We start from the raw sequence: 17,047 nt of genomic DNA on the forward strand, positions 1-17,047 counted from the left end.
AAAACGAATGTTGTCTGTTATACCCAAGTGATATATCAAATGAAAAAAGACGACCTGTCAGAAACAACAAGTCAAATTATATCAAAATCGGTTCATCAATTTATTTGATATAGGGGTTAAAGTGGGAATAAATAAATAAATTTTATCAAATATACTCAAGTGACGTATCTAATGAAAGACATGACGTGTAAAGTACAATAAGACATAATATTTTATCAAAATTGGTTCATCCATTTATTGGATATAGGTATAAAAGTGGGAATAAAAGTTGTCAAATAATATACCCAAGTGGCATATCAAATGAAAGGGCATGACCTGACGTGAGAAGTATAATGAGGCATATTTAATCAAAATCGGTTCATCCAATAATTATAGTTATGTAGGGCAAAAGTGGGAATGAGAAAAACGAATGCTGTCTGTTATACCCAAGTGATATATCAAATGAAAAAAGACGACCTGTCAGAAACAATTAAGTAGTCCAATGTTATCAAAATCGGTTCATCCATTTATTTGATATAGGGGTAAAAGTGGGAATAATAAATAAATAAATCTTATCAAATTTACTCAAGTGACTTATCTAATGAAAGACATGACGTGTAAAGTACAATAAGACATTTTTTATCAAAATTGGTTCATCCATTTATTGGATATAGGTATAAAAGTGGGAATAAAAGTTGTCAAATAGTGGCATATCAAATGAAAGGGCATGACCTGACGTGAGAAGTATGATGAGGCATATTTAATCAAAATCGGTTCATCCATTTATTGATTTATAGCGGTAAAAGTGGGAATGAATAATCGAATGTGGTCAAATAATATTTTATCAAAATTGGTTAATCTGTTTATTACATATAGGGCACCTTAGGGGTGATAGTGGGGATAAATAATCCAAATGGAGTACCAAACGAAAGGATATGACATGTACATAATATATAGGTATGATTAGACATGGTTTAGATCAAAATCGGTTCTGCCATTTACTAGGGGTGAAAGGGAAAAGTTGAAAGTCTGTGAAAGTAGAACCACATCCTGGAAATTTTGAACTCTTCTGTACCTAAGTTTTATAGCTCAGTTTAGTAATAAATTTTACTAACAGTTCTTTTGTGTTATTATTTATTTTATTTCTTAACTTTATAATAATGTGTAAGTACTTATAATTTAGTTGTTTATGATAGTACGTGTTTCAAGACGTGTTTACTCAATAATTGTGTGTTAAGTAGTAACTACTATGCAGTCACTATTCCACGCGGACGAAGTCGCGGGCACAGCTAGTATTATAATATATTTGGTTCGAAGCACGTAACCGCAGTCAGTATAGCTCGTTATAAAGTTTGATAACAATGTACGGTATTATATTAAGCTCTAATAATATTGCAAACTTATCACTACATAGTATAAAACAAAGTCGCTTTCTCTGTCCCTATGTCCCTATGTCCCTTTGTACGCTTAAATCTTTGAAACTACGCGGCGGATTTTGATGCGGTTTTCTTTAATAGATAGAGTGATTCAAGAGGAAGGTTTATATGTATAATAATATCCATTAAATAGTGGAGAAGTACTGTTATTTTTGAGGTTTCTAATGTGATGTCGTAAAAAATTACATTTTTACCGCTTACATTGCAAACGCAGGCTGAACCCTACGAGTTTTATCAAAATAATGCACTAAGTATTATACACATTGAAAAGGTCTACAGAAAAGTCCGTATATGTCTATCTCTTATGGATAACCCACAATAACTTTTTTTTGTCATTTACTTTTTACGACAAATAATGGCTCATTTTGGAAGCGATTTTAACCAATACAGCATTAATCTTTAACCAATTAAATACCTTGAATACATTGTTCATTTAATATAGATCGATATGGCCCTTTACACCGTATGATTTAAGTGAATATTTTCGAAGATATTACAGATTTAAAAATTGCGGGACGTAGCGTTTGCGGCGGTACCGGCCGGCCGCCCGGCTATATATTTTATACCCGTGCGAAGCCGGAGCGGATCGCTATGTTTTTATATACAACGTTCACAGTTTTTCTGTAGTGTATGTAGTATCAGCATTGCACCCGTGCGAAGCCGGGGCGGGTCGCTAGTATATTATATTTTGAATTTTATTAGAATACAACTTATCACTACCTATGTATGTTGATCTTGATAAGGAAGATGAAGTTTTGATTCCTGGAATATAATAATTATTATTTTTATTAAGAAGTCAATTGTTACGTAATTGAACTCACATAACTTGAAGTAAACAAACAATGAAACATCGGTTAAAACGTAAAAAACCTTTATACGTTATACGTTACAACACATATTATGATTTGATGTCACTATCTTCTAATCCAGATCCCAAGATCGTAAGATGTAAGTTTATTTTTAAAGCAATTTAATTTTATTGCATCTGTAAAAGTGTTTTTATCATAATGTAAAATTTAAAGCTGAATCAGATGAGAGAAATTTGGGCTAATAGCCAAAAATTTCTTACATACGCATTACTGGGTAATAAACGCCTAATAGCCCATTACGAACTTTTTATGCAGGAACTTCTTGAATCGGAAGCTGTTACTCCGATATAATTAAAATATTATGTCCACTAAGGCGTGATTGCTATTCTATTGGAGATATTAACCGATATTTTATGCATGTTTCGGTTTTTATTACTTTTTAGCATAAACTCTGCCTGTCAAAAAATAAACTCTGCCAACCAAGGAACTTTTTAATTATTTTTTTTAAATTTTAAAAGTATTTTTTAACTCACTAAAACTATAATAACATTTATAAATGATGACATAATATTTTTATGACTAGTAGACACTTGTATATCGTATGGTTAAAAAATTTTATGAGTAGTATTAAAACTTATTTATTTTAAAGAAAGAGTCGTTACAAATAACACTTTTTTACTTTGCTAATTTAGTGTGTCACAAACCACTATAACTCTATTTTATGACGCCGCATACTTCTTTCAACGATCGTCGTAAAATAATTTATGACACAGCCGTAATTCAAATTGGATCAGCGGGAAGTAATTGCTTTAATTTAGAGAAAATACGATGCGTATCCCCGTAACAAAATGTCCTACCGTAAAAATGTATGCGAAATTGAAAACGAGGGTTGCTATTATGAAGTCCGCAATTTATGAGTACCAATCCTTGTACTGCACCTGCTACTGCAGAGTTCTTAAAGGAGATTTAAAGGACAATGCCACGGTATATTGTTTTTAATAAAGAGAATATATTGTAAATGCTTACCGCGACTGCAATGTAAGAAAGAGCTGGTTTAGCATTAGAAAATCCTTCGAGAGTTTAATAGACGAGGATTACCTCGTAATTTAGGACATCATTGTTGTGTTACATTGATAGTGTAAACATAAAATAGTTTAACCAAGTACCATTCAGCATTCGAAGTAGCACAATATCCCAAAGGAGAGGCCTGCCAGCTAGATATTTGCATTCGTCGTTAGACGGGGCAGCGGCGCTTGACGGCAAATATGATTTTACGGTAAAGTCGGCGTGGTGTGCCCTCGACGTGAAAAACAAGATTGATGTGTTGTGTAGCATGTACGTAGTAAATGATAAACACCGTTAGACTAATCAATTCAAGAAATTGACTACAATCTATGTTATTTACATACGAATTACGATCCGATGGGTAACCAATTTCTAAATTGAGCATTTTTTTCGTGCATTTTTTTCCTGTATTTATTGGTATTAACTATTAAGTACTAGTAAGTTGTTTCTATCTTGGATAGACGTTTAAACACTAGGAAAAAATGACATCAAAATTTAACGTGCAATTTTTATTTTTCACAAAAATATTGGTATTTCTTTCAGTAATTCTGACGTCACACAAATATGGTACCTATACTGGTAGTACTGAATTAATTGAATTTTCCTCTGCAACTCAAACTAACCGCCAATCAACGGAAACAAGTTGTCGTGACATGTAATATCCGCTTGTTCAACGAGCTTGCACATGCTCTCGTAAAATTATTATATTATAACATACTTTTTTATGAATTTTTCCATATATTTTTATTGATATTGGGATGCAACATGCGCCTGTTAGACCTTATAGACTTTATTTAATATTATATGTACCTATTTGTATACCTCGTTCATATTTACAACTAAATATTATCTCTACCTACCTATACCGTATTTAGAATTTATAAATTGTGTTTATCTAAAATCCTCGAATATTGATTCAAGCAAACATTTCAGAGGACCTATTAAAATCAGAGGAAATTCTCGAAGAAGGTTGTACCAAATACCAATATTGGAAAGAACCAACCAAAATTACTCGAATAAATGGGAAAATGTTCAAAGGAGAAAAAATAAGTTAGTGTCCAATTAGGTCCTTTTTCCTGGGACGTATTTATTTTTAATTACGAATGTCACACGAAAGGTCCCGTCTAAAACAAAATAGGGACTTATTACCAAGATGTCCATTGTTGTATTTTTAATCGTCTCTTCGTTATCTTTCCAAGTCCCACAGATGTTTGGGACGGTATAATTGCGAGCTTTGTGAAGGGTATCTTGGGTCTCTTCGCCAAAGGGAAGCCTTCGCAAACCGTGAATGAATGGCGGCTTAAATAATTTAGTGCAAGTGAAGAGAGTTCGATGGAAATTGCGTTGTTTTTCCCTTGCTCTGTGAACAAGACTGACAGGCGAGACTGAAGGGCTTACTTTGTTTTTGTTTCACTGAGCTGACGAAAATATATGATAGTAGAAATGAATCGTGTGAAATTATTGTATTTCTTGTGAGCTATGGTTTTTTCACTTATCTATTGAAAAAAATCAAAGCTTTTTAAAAAATATTTTCTATTATTTGAACTTCTTGTATTTTGAAATATGCGGCATATCTAAATGTCACTAAAAGCGAATCGCCTCACGTTCATGTCTTATTACGGTTCTGAATTCCGCTCAGACGAGATGTCCCGGTAAAAATCCCGACAATAGGGACGGAGAGGGGATGTTCGGACACCACTCATTGTTGCAAACGCTAAACTGTATTTGGAAATACACGCCGTGGTTTTCGGAACAAAAACTCAGCCGCCCATTCACCATTGTATAATAGAATGCAGCAGTGACCCAAATATATTTAACTGAATGCTTCGTGTAATACCTAGTTGCGCATCATTTTTTACGCTTCGTTTAAAAATTGCTATTATAATGGGATGACAAGCGAAATAGGCACACGCTGAGGCACTTGCCATATAATTCAGTTGTAACAAAGAGCAGAAATTGTTTTTTTTTTAACACTATACAACCGTTAAATTGTTGGATTGAACTTCAATTTTCCGTGTATATGTCAGACGATTTTAACAATTTTTAAAATTGATGTTGGTATTTTATTTATTATTTACTAGCTTTCCGCCTGCGGCTTCGCCCGCGTTTTCAAAAAAAAACCCTCATAGTTCCCGTTCCCGTGGGATTTCCGGGATAAAACCTAGCCTATGTCACTCAGAAATGATGTAGCTTTCCAACAGTGAAAGAATTTTTCAAATCTGCCAAGTAGTTTCGGAGCCTATTCAATTCATACAAACAAACAAACAAACAAAAAATCAAACCTTTCCTCTTTATAATATTTGTATAGATGTATAGACTAGAGTTACGTTGTGGCGTGTTTTAAGCGTAAAACCATGTTTCTCCAGAATCGTGTGTTTCGTTGGAAAAGGCTCTCAATGAAGGACATGCTGTGAATTTTGATAACCTCTACGGGGGTGTAAAATTGCGTTTAGATGTTGCACACAGCGGTGAGGCCTATTCATCCATGTAGGGGCAACATGTTTGACTATATTATATTACATGCTCCTTTATGTAACTTATTTCTTGTTTGGATCATCAGTCAGTAATCTATTGTGAGTTTTTTTTAACTGTATAATATCTTTATTTTATTGTAGGTATTCTATACAGTTCATTCTTATACAAGATATATTACTAAAATTTGATTCAGAAGCATTATCTACTCGCTCAAAACTTTTGGGAATAAATACAGGAATTTGATAGAATGATAGTTCTAGTTATGATCTCCTCTGATTAAAATGCCCCGAACGTTAAGGAACATAACATTCTAACGGCCTTACTGATAAAAAGTTAAACAATGGATAAATATTAAATTTCTACCATTTTCTACCATAGCTGTGTCCTGCTCTTGCTCACTTGAAACGTCAATTATAAAAACAAGACAGGTTATTGCAATAACTAATTTGAACATTGCAAAGCGAATGGGTAACATTTTATTAGTAAGACCGTTATTGTTTACCATACTACGTCCTTGTACGTAAAGAAAATCGATCAATGAAATAAATGATACATGCCTGACCCATACCCTCAAGGACAGCGTCGTAATATAGATATTCAACTATCATCTTATTAAAATGCCTTAATTTTCGCGCAAATACAAGAAAGATAACAAAAAGCATAAAACGGCAAACCACGTGCACATGCAATTAGCGGATAGAAAGAAGAAGATAATAAATAATATTAGCACATATAAAAACGTGGAATTTATCTCTACAGCAATTTGTAAACATCTACAATAATTGCTAACGTTACATGCTAACGACGGCTCATAATTATTATTTTATCGAAGATCGCATAGATACGGTCATTTGCATAAGCGATTCATTTTTTACGACATTGTTTATGTCCATGGCCGTTGATTTGGTTTATAGCATAGATATAGATATAGAATGAATTCATGACATAGATTTAAAATATAAACTCTCTATTAGAGATAATATAAAATTTACAGAATAATAATATTGAAATAAATACAACATTATTCATAAATCGTCTACTGAAATGATTGTTCCTTGAATTTTCCTATTTCTTACAAAACAGTCATCAATTCATCCCGGAAGTCATAACAGAACAGTATTAATAATTAAATTTATTTTGCTCTTTCGTGAGTAAAATTGGTCCACTACACAAATATGACATAGGCAATGTAAATTATACACATACAGGTATTATGCTGGATGTAGTTCGTAATTGCATCAAGTTAATTCGGCAGATAGCTTTGTGCCCTCAGAGGGAGTTGATTGGATACGTATAGGACTCATCGAATTTGCTCTACTACAGATATTGTATGGGATATGTTTGGAATATGCTGTCTATGGAACGTAAGTATTCGAAATTTAAAAGAAGTGCGCGATTGTATATTTTTTTTTTATTTAGATTAAAGGAACGTAGTTTTCGAAATTTAAAATTAAGAAAATATACAAGAATTGCGCGTGTGAATATATATTTTTTTAATTTGGATTTTAATCGATACAGATTAAATATTCGATTACATATTTTGAATTCACATTGAATTCGTGAAACTCGGAGAACTCGTGTGCGCTATGAGTTTACGCACACTCATGCTTTAATAATAAATTATTAATCCTCTCCAGCATCCATTTTTCCACATTGAAAAGTGACTGTAATTTTGAGCTGAATAGCTTTTGTGAAAATTCCCTTTTCATAGTAAGCCAGGTGAATAATTGTGCGTTTTGATAAGGTTTCTCGGTGATATAATTAATACAGGAGCTTGAATGCTTTCATAGCGACAATATTGAGTTCCTTGTAGTCGGTATTACATAAAACGGGCTTTAGATTTAATAGTCAAAAAATACAAACATTTTATCTAACTATGAAATAGATAGTTAAAAGATTAGTTACAATTTGTACTTACTAATAATTTTTAGGCTTTATTTTTTATTTATAAAAATGAAAACATCATCAATAAATCAAAATACAGGAAAATACGCATACTGTGGTTTGCAAATCCTTTATGTACCTACATAATCCAAAGTCCATTCGTGATACCAGCACCAGCTTAAATAGAATCACAATCGGTGCACATAGTAAATAGTTTGGAAAATCCAAAAGTGCACGCCTCATAATTTTTTTTTAATAATTAATTATTAATTATTATTTTTGTTTATTTAATAACAATTAAACCACATCGAATCAGACCCTGAAAAATGAAAGGGTTCTATTCCTGAGCATACTCAAGCGTAAGAGAAAAAAAAAGACTCGATTAGTAAAGTATTTCGGTCGCTATCGTGTTAACAAGAAAATCCTCCGCACATACAGACACACGGACGTCCAAGACAGAACTTTTTTAAACTGTTTTTTAACTAGTTTAAATAACAAAAATGACATCAAAAATATCATGAATGTTAAAAATAGTGTTTTTTCTTAATGTTTGAAAAATCAGATGTTTTGCACGAAGTGACAGAAGTACCCACCTCAACGCTTCGCTTATGAGGCGTGCAAAAGTTATAGCACATAAAAATACGGTAAAGAACCCTCTTATTTTAAGTCGGTTAATAAAGTACAAAATGGATCGTTTATTTTTACTAAAACCCTAGAGTATCGTTCGAAGAAATCAATACAACAAGATTTAAAAAAACCTTATTGTTGCGCATTGTGAAAGATAAATCTAGTAGATAAACATCCAACTAGCGAGATAGTTATTCTTATTGATCAGTAAAAACTGTGTTAAATGCCGCTCAATAGAATTTTATTTTAAAGAACCGAGTACTAAAAGCAATAATGACGTATCGAACCATAGAAACAGAATGTGTGTAGAATTCGTGTAGAATGTAATCTTTAGCATACGTATCCATTCATATTTTTTATAGCAAAGGTTATTTTTTTGACTTCGTCAAGGTACACAGCTATTTGCTAATATTTTAATAGAAGCTTAAATTTCAGAAAATGTTACGCTCAGGTAGCTATAACATACAGCACTATACCCCGAGGATTACAAGGTAAGCCACCCAATAATGAGACAAAGGTCATTGCCCTTGCTGGGGGTGCAGGTTAAATAAAAGCGGGACTCAACAGCTTCAGTACCAAAATTATTAACGCGAAATTACATTAATGAGATATTAAAAATGCAAAGTTAGTTCAACGTTGAAATTTAAAGTACTACTTTTAATAGTAAGTGTTTGATATTATAAATATCTGACTTGAAACAACCTCAATTAATAACCTCAATTGTGTTTCTGATTCCACGGTTTCTATTAGCTTGGAGTCAAAATCATATTTCATAAGAACACATCTGCATTGTAACTAATTGCTCCAATGCTTATACTGTATTAAAATGCTTATGTTTCAACTAACTATCTAGATTCTAGATAAATGTAAACACACACGAATATCATTTACTATAATATTTTTGTCTTTTTTTGTACAACAACTACTCATCATGTAATTTAGTTATCTATAAAATATCAAAGTTAGATAATTAAATAACATTGCTTTTCTCATGAGAAAAGATCTCCTATTGCACAAAAATAACCACAATACCCATACAGTAGTTATCATGAACGGACAGAAAATTCCAAAACTTGAATCAAAAACAAAAGAGCTTTAAAATATTTAAAATGTAAAATGATTTTTTTTGGCAGGAACTATAGGTAGGTAGTCGATACCTAGCCTTAGGACTTAACTTCTTTAAGTTCGATTAAAATTTGGATAGATTCATATTTGAATTAGTATAAAAATAAATATAAAATAACACAAAATTTAAATTAATCTTAATTAACTTGATCAAGGTGAAGCTTGTAGTTCTGAAACAAAAACCAACTTAAAAATTATGATCAGCTATGCGCCGAAACTATACGTGTATTACATTTCATTTCGTGGGGTCTTAAAACAAAACGTAAGCAACATACATACATATTTTAATTTTTAGTGTAATTATACCCATTAAAATACGAATCTAAAATAATATTGTATTCGATATTCGAGTTCTAAACACAATATCTAGGTTTTCACTCCACTGCATATTATTATAATAAATGGATTATATGTGGATTTATTTGACGCTACACTATCGTTTGTTGAATAAAACAAATGCTCCCGAACACGTAGACAGGGTCCCTTTATTATGAAGAGGATTTATATAGAGCTGTTACAACAAAATTCAAACGATGTATTTATTATTATTTCGGCCAACTGGTATTATATTTTTTCCTACTAAAATGTTGTTATAATTGTGTTATTAAGAAATGTAATTTCAATCAAGTATTAAGATCTATAATTTCTGAAACTACTATTTTTTTAACTAAGTAAACTTATAAGTCTTGCGGTAGTCATTTTGACAGATATTAATTAACTACAATATTTTGCTCAAACAATGTTAGATATTAAAGAGAGAAACATTTTTTTCTCAGTGAATCATATAAGTAAAATTTAATATGTATGCAACATTTGTAACATCTCCATATAGATATATAGCGCCAAGTAAACGTGGAGGCAAATAGCGTATCGTAGACTTTGTCTCGACTCCACACCATCTATCATTCAGGCACGACTATATTTATTCCGAGGGACTCTCGAGACGTGAATATTGAGATATAGTTGACAGTGATGACACTTTATGTTGTTATACGTTGTTATTAGGCTCGGACAACATGGGTCATTAATTACGACTGATTATTCTGTCGAATACAGAATGGTATTTGGATTTTCAAATATCTTTAGGACACGATTTATTTTACGAGTTATTCAATGAGCAGGAGTCATGAGGAAAGTACGTTTTTTTTTGTATCTCGTTATTTAATGTTTTGTGACGTTAATATCTTAAACACTTCAGTATAGTTTTAAATGCATATAATATTTAGGTCAAGTTGGGAAAAAATGATGTAGGTACTTATGAAGACAGTAATAATATGATGTAAGGTAAGTTCATCATTGTCCAAGTTTAAAATTTTACTCTAAGTACCTTTTAGCATTTAAATATAATGATGTAAGGTTGCTTCTTGAGCGTCTTGTCTTGTAAAAGTTCAAGCAATTACACTGAAACTGCAGGTTAAACTTTATAAAAACATATAGTAACTTCTTTTTAATAGGTCCGTGACTTATTCCACGCAAAAAATACTTTTTAAGAGTTAAATTCATTACGCATTGAGATTCAATAATCATAATTAATGAAAACCGCGCACGAATCATTAAAACCTTGCCAATATAACTGCAATTAGTAATATCCTTAACAATATTATGTCAAGCGAAACATCTAAAATACATAACGGAATAAAATACCTTAGACTTTCATGGCAAAATATTTGATGAAAAGTATTAAGCTTACTAAGCTCGTTCCACATAACACAACTCTACAACATATTCCAACCAGCGCTGTCAAAATATTTGCCTCCAACGTTAGCACATAGCTGGTATAACGTAGGTAAAAACTAATAAAAGTAAAAACATTTTACAAGCGTTTACTCGCAATATCCGAACAAAGGGTATGAGACGAAAATTCCTAAACGATACTCAAAGGAACTTGCAAGTTGCAACCTCTAACAGACGCCGAGAGCTTTTGACGTGAGGGCTTGTCGCTCGTTGTATACCACTTTAATCACCTGTTCTTTGGAAACTGCGGTACATTGTGTACGTATCAAGTTAATTCTATCGTATTTGTTAAACAGTTTACAAGATCAAATTGCTTATCTTTTGCAGTCTCGAGATTGTTGAAATGTTGTCAATGAGACTTTGTAGACCATTAAAACAATAACATCACAGGATACTTATACATCTATCATGGTATTCATTTAATCTACACACATGAAATATGTAATCACATAACGTTAAAATTATTGAAGCTATATTACTGAATAAGTATTTACTAAATTTTCGTTTGATAAGTGTAGATCAATATAAGAGTATCTATACATTTTCTTTAAGTTACGAAATGAAAAATAAGCAATGTATCGAAATAACTATGTACTTACATAGTTTGCTCCGCAAAAGTTTGTATCAAAACCAAACTTCGTAATAGAATAATGTTATGTAACCAAAGTTGGGTATTCTACATAAATTTCACCTTCTATTGTCTTGTATACGTTTCGGTATTGGGGAAAGCTTGCGGGTTTTACCACAGTGTTGCGGGAGATCTATCAAAGTATTTTCATCTAGGATTCACCAGATAATTTATGCCCTCGGCATAAACTATTACTTTGGTAAATTATATTAATGTACGTTTAAACGTCGCGTGTCTTTGTACTTTTCAGTTCCAGGAATATGATGTTTTAGATGTAGACGCTAGAGCTCTATAGCTCTAATGATAACATGCGCATTAATTGCCAAACCTAATTCATGCACTTTCTTCGCATCTCGCTCTTTGGATTCTTAGTATATGAGACATCACCACTCCCATTCCCTGAAAATGTAAACAGATTTCTCTCGGTATCTCGCGAACAAAGCTACTAAACCTCTTATAGGTCACACTGTATCACGTTCCATACAATGTGTGAGGATTTTCATATTATATCAAACTCTTCTTTATCCTTTATTCATTTCTCAATTTTTCACTACAATCATTGTTAAAATACTTTAAAAATACGCATATAAAAAGATATTTATAGATTATACAAATTGAAAATAATAATCCGTAATATAAATAAAGAGAGAACAAATAAAGACGATTCTTGGTATTTTTGTTTTATAAAACCATCCGTAAATAACAATATTCATTTTTGGTTTGAATTTGTACAGATTCGGTAAACATATTAAGATAAAACAATGTTCCCGTTTTACATTTATACGAACGTTTACGGGTTTGCTTTAGTTAATTAAAAACAATAAAACTCTGAAGTAAGTATGGAAAAAACGATAAATATTTGTTTTTATCTTTTTTCATTCCACGATGAATCTTGTTAATGACGGTTTGTTAATTTGCTACATTTTATGAAGATAAATTTACCATAACATTGTAGTGCTTGCTAATACATGTGTAGATTGTAATATGAAGACTACAAATCAAAAATAAAATATTTTATTATTACTTTTACGAAAATAATAATTAACTTTGAGCTTGTTTGTATTGGTACTTCAGCATTGACGCTTGAAGATAACGCTCTCTAAAAGCTTCGCTAGAATTTAAAAGCTTTACCTGTTAATAAATCGTCGTGTCCATACCAATTACGAACGTAATCATTTTCTACTACAGCTACAAAATCAGATATCTAATCTCTTTTTAGCAGAGGCATCGAATTTAAAAAAGACGCTTTGAGCTTAAAACTTGGAGGCAATCAATTAAATTTAAAGCTAGAGGCACAATTTATATATTCATGTAATGTATTGAATAGTTATAAGCGCGTACTTATTAAATATCTGTAAAAATATTATTTTTATATCCAGTTATATATTATTTATGTGACCACAGCTTAAACACAAGCGTTAACATGAATTTAATTCTTACTTATAGATAATTTCCGTCCTTTTAAAACAGAAGTATTCCACACAGTATTTAGAACTTATAACAGCAGAACGACTGAACAAAAACATGGAATGATAATATGTAACAGTCTAGACAGAGTTGGGAATGAAAATGAATGATATATCGCGTCGCATGTGTTATTTATGAAGTTTTTATGAACTACTTTTTCAGTTGAAACTTTTATTTATTTATGTTATTGGTTTAAAAGTTAATAGAAAGATAAGAATAACGTTTGTTGTTACTAAATAATGTTCTATGAGAATTGTACATCTATATTTTTTTTTTCAACTTTGATTCTCTTTCTGACTTTCTTTCTATATAGACTAGAGTAGATAATTTTTGAAACAAAAAAAAATCGCAGTCGGATGAAACCCATTAGAAAAGGAGGGGAATATGATGAAAATTAAAGGAAAAATAAATTACGGTCAATCCGAGTTCGGGAAAAGGGAGGGGAGAGCTTTTAAGAGAAAAAAATGGTTTCTCTTGATTTCCGACAAAACTACAAGTCCTACGGAAAAGAGTTCAATGGCAAAGTTGTAGATAATAAAAAGATCTACAACTTTTGTATTCACAATTTTTTCACATAACCTCAAAATTTAGGTGAAAAATTCAAAAAACCAAGTTTTTGGTTTTTTATTTTTATCTACTTCAAAATTTATTTTTGTTCTACGAAATTTGGTGGAAACTTGCTTTATTATGTCCCAAATACACTGTAATTTATTTGACTGAAAATATTTATTTTTTCGCCTTATTTTGAATTAATACCAAAAAAACAACCTAATTTTCAATCGAAAAGTCACCCGTCAAAATATCAGCTTTTTTCAAAAACTTGGGGAGCCTTTTATTCATCGAAATCTCTACTTTCATATGGTGTAAAAAAAAATAAACATTACCATAGTAAATGTTCTCAGAAAATGCATACAAACAGTGTGAAAATGAGCTTTTACTAAATCAGGCACACTTCTCAAACTACCTGAAATGTTTTTATCGACATCATTTTGCTTTTGAATATGCTGTAAAATATTATACAGATAGAAATAGAACAGATAATTTTTTTTCTTTTGAAATATTACCGAAAAGCCGATACAAGAGAAGATATAGAGTTCGAGAAGTGTGCCTGATTTAGTAAAAGCTAATTATGACACTGTTTGTAAGCATTTCCTGAGAACATTTACTATGGTAAGGTTTATTTTTTTTACACCATATAAAAGTAGAGATTTTGATGAATAAAAGGCTCCCAAAGTTTTTGAAAAAAGCTGATATTTTGACGGGTGACTTTTCGATTGAAAATTAGGTTGTTTTTTTGGTATTAATTCAAAATAAGGCGAAAAAATAAATATTTTCAATCAAATAAATTACAGTGTATTTGGGACATAATAAAGCAAGTTTCTACCAAATGTCGTAGAAAAAAAAAAATTTTTGAAGTAGTTAAAAATAAAAAACCAAAAACTTGGTTTTTTGAATTTTTCACCTAAATTTTGAGGTTATGTGAAAAAATTGTCAATACAAAAGTTGTAGATTTTTTTATTACCTACAACTTTGCCATTGAACTTTTTTCCGTAGGACTTGTAGTTTTGTCGGAAATCGAGAGAAACCATTTTTTTTTATTAAAAGCTCCCCCCTCCCACTTCCCGAACTCGGATTGACCGTAATTTATTTTTCCTTTAATTTTCATCATATTCCCCTCCTTTTCTAATGGGTTTCATCCGACTGCGATTTTTTTGCACTTTTTATTATTTTTAAAGGGATCTACCCCAGTGTAATATGTTAGGTATTAGTTAAAAAGTTAAATGTATGAAGTATCTAAATAATGTTGTATGCGATTTTGTATTATAATAAATTACATACAAGCTTAACCAAATCTTATCTTATCAGTTTTCGCTTATCTCCCTCGGCGGTAAAGTTTTGCAATTCGTTGCGGTAATGCAGGCTTTGCGATAGTATATCAGATGGGTTACAATTAGTCGATATGTTTTGAGAAGCTTTTATCCACAAGCCTCACTTTCGTAATTTTTTCTTGCTGGTTCTTTTTTTAGTTTTGGCAACATAGTATCAATTTAGGAGGATTTCAAAGATTGATAGATTTGTTTCCAACGCTATTTAACTGTTTTTTTTGTATCGAATTCGTTTAACATAATTTTTGATAATATCTTAGTAAATACTAAATAGGTACCATTGAGTTACTCAAGTAAGTAACTACATAGTTAAGTAGAAACATATTGTTTTTATAAATGCTAATTTTTAAAAGTTATTTATTTCGTCCAGACCTTCTTTATAGAGAAATTTTAAATAAAATAATTATGTATTTCCGAGTAACTATAAAGATATATACACCGCGACATAATATTATAAAAAAAATATTTATAACACTGAAATATTTATATTTCAGTGTTATAAAATTCTCACTAGATGGCGGTGTTTACTTCTGTAACGTAAAGCTTCAACAATCTGTCAATAGATGGCGTTATCTTAAAAGCGCCCTCTATGGAAATATTCTTCAACACTGACATCATATTAAACATGATAGTGCTACCATACACTGCACATAGATGGCACCAAAGTACTATATTTTGATAATTTATCAACAAAATATACCTACTTTTTCTATTTTTTTTTCTATCAATACAGTATAATAATAAAAATATGAAAACAAATACTTCAAAAGCATAATTTTCATGGCACATTATTGATAAATAATTAATCTAGCATCTTCAGCTTCTAAACCCTTAATATTAATAAATATTAAATATTGAATAATAGTAAGTGCTTTCTATAATGACTTTTCAATTTTCATGCATTTTTTACTAATTATGAGGACTTCTTGCTATTTTGTGTGACATGATTGCAGTAAAATATGAAACAAACAAATTGTTATTACATAACACAGAACATTATTATACCATCAAAACATGAATGGATAATGTAAACCGAATACAAGTTAAGCCAAAAAAATAAAAATATAACTCCGCCATGACAGTGTTGGACACTGCCGTGACCAGGATTCGAACCTGGGTTACTACGGCCACAACGTAGGGTCCTAACCACTAGACGATCACGGCTATCGGAGTAATGACTAATGGTGCGAAATTTTCCAAGGTTATAGAAGTATGAGAAAAAAAAACAATTGATTGCAATAATTACATATATTTATTAACTACACTTTGTTTTGATATATTTTATACGTATTGATTAGTTAACTTTATACCAGTAAAATTTGTTATAGTATTTTTTATTGTTTATCTCATAATGACCAGATTTTTATGTTTAAGAGTGGGTTTCTGGATGAGATAAACAATTAGATTGCGCATCAAAATGGACACAGCCTACCTACGCTGTACGTGTGCGGCTGTACCTCTATTACAATTCTTTTAACAATTCGTAGGTATTCGTGTTTATCTGATTAGACAAGTCTTCAATTTACAGTTAAATTCTTGATAGAGATGTGTCCAGTCATGCAAGAAGTATTGTTCAAAGTTTACCTCATAGAAATATACCAAAATTTAAGAACACAAAAACCAAGGTAAATGACCAATGTCAATATAGGTACCTAAATATATAATGCAACAATTAGGTTTCTATGTAAACGACTATTTAATGATCCTTATTAATCTTAGATCATTAAATATAACTTCCTTTTAAATAACTATTTCTCATTAGAACTGATTACTGGACAATACCTAATTCTTATAAGAACAATCACAAACCTACACGTAAATGAGTCATGATTGTTTACGTTTCAAAAACAAGTTTTTTGCCATAACTTTAAAACTAAAAGCTATACTCATATTTAAATATAATAGCGATAAATATTGAAATGATACACAAAT

General features: G+C 31.0%; 1 protein-coding gene and 1 non-coding gene across 2 annotated transcripts in view; one reads left to right on the forward strand and one right to left on the reverse strand.

Annotated features, from left to right (window-relative positions):
- The window catches only part of CenG1A (Centaurin gamma 1A), a 138,784-nt gene that overhangs the window by 47,465 nt on the left and 74,272 nt on the right, over window positions 1–17,047 (forward strand). The gene's annotated exons all lie outside the window — the stretch shown is intronic.
- Window positions 16,208–16,279, reverse strand: TRNAH-GUG (transfer RNA histidin (anticodon GUG)). Its single transcript has one exon. It is a non-coding gene; the product is annotated as a tRNA-His (tRNA).

This window comes from Colias philodice, chromosome 10 (assembly GCF_061535455.1).
Source record: "Colias philodice isolate Cphi_HAF_F1 chromosome 10, ilColPhil1 Martin Lab GWU primary, whole genome shotgun sequence".
Classification (NCBI taxonomy): Eukaryota; Metazoa; Arthropoda; class Insecta; order Lepidoptera; family Pieridae; genus Colias; species Colias philodice.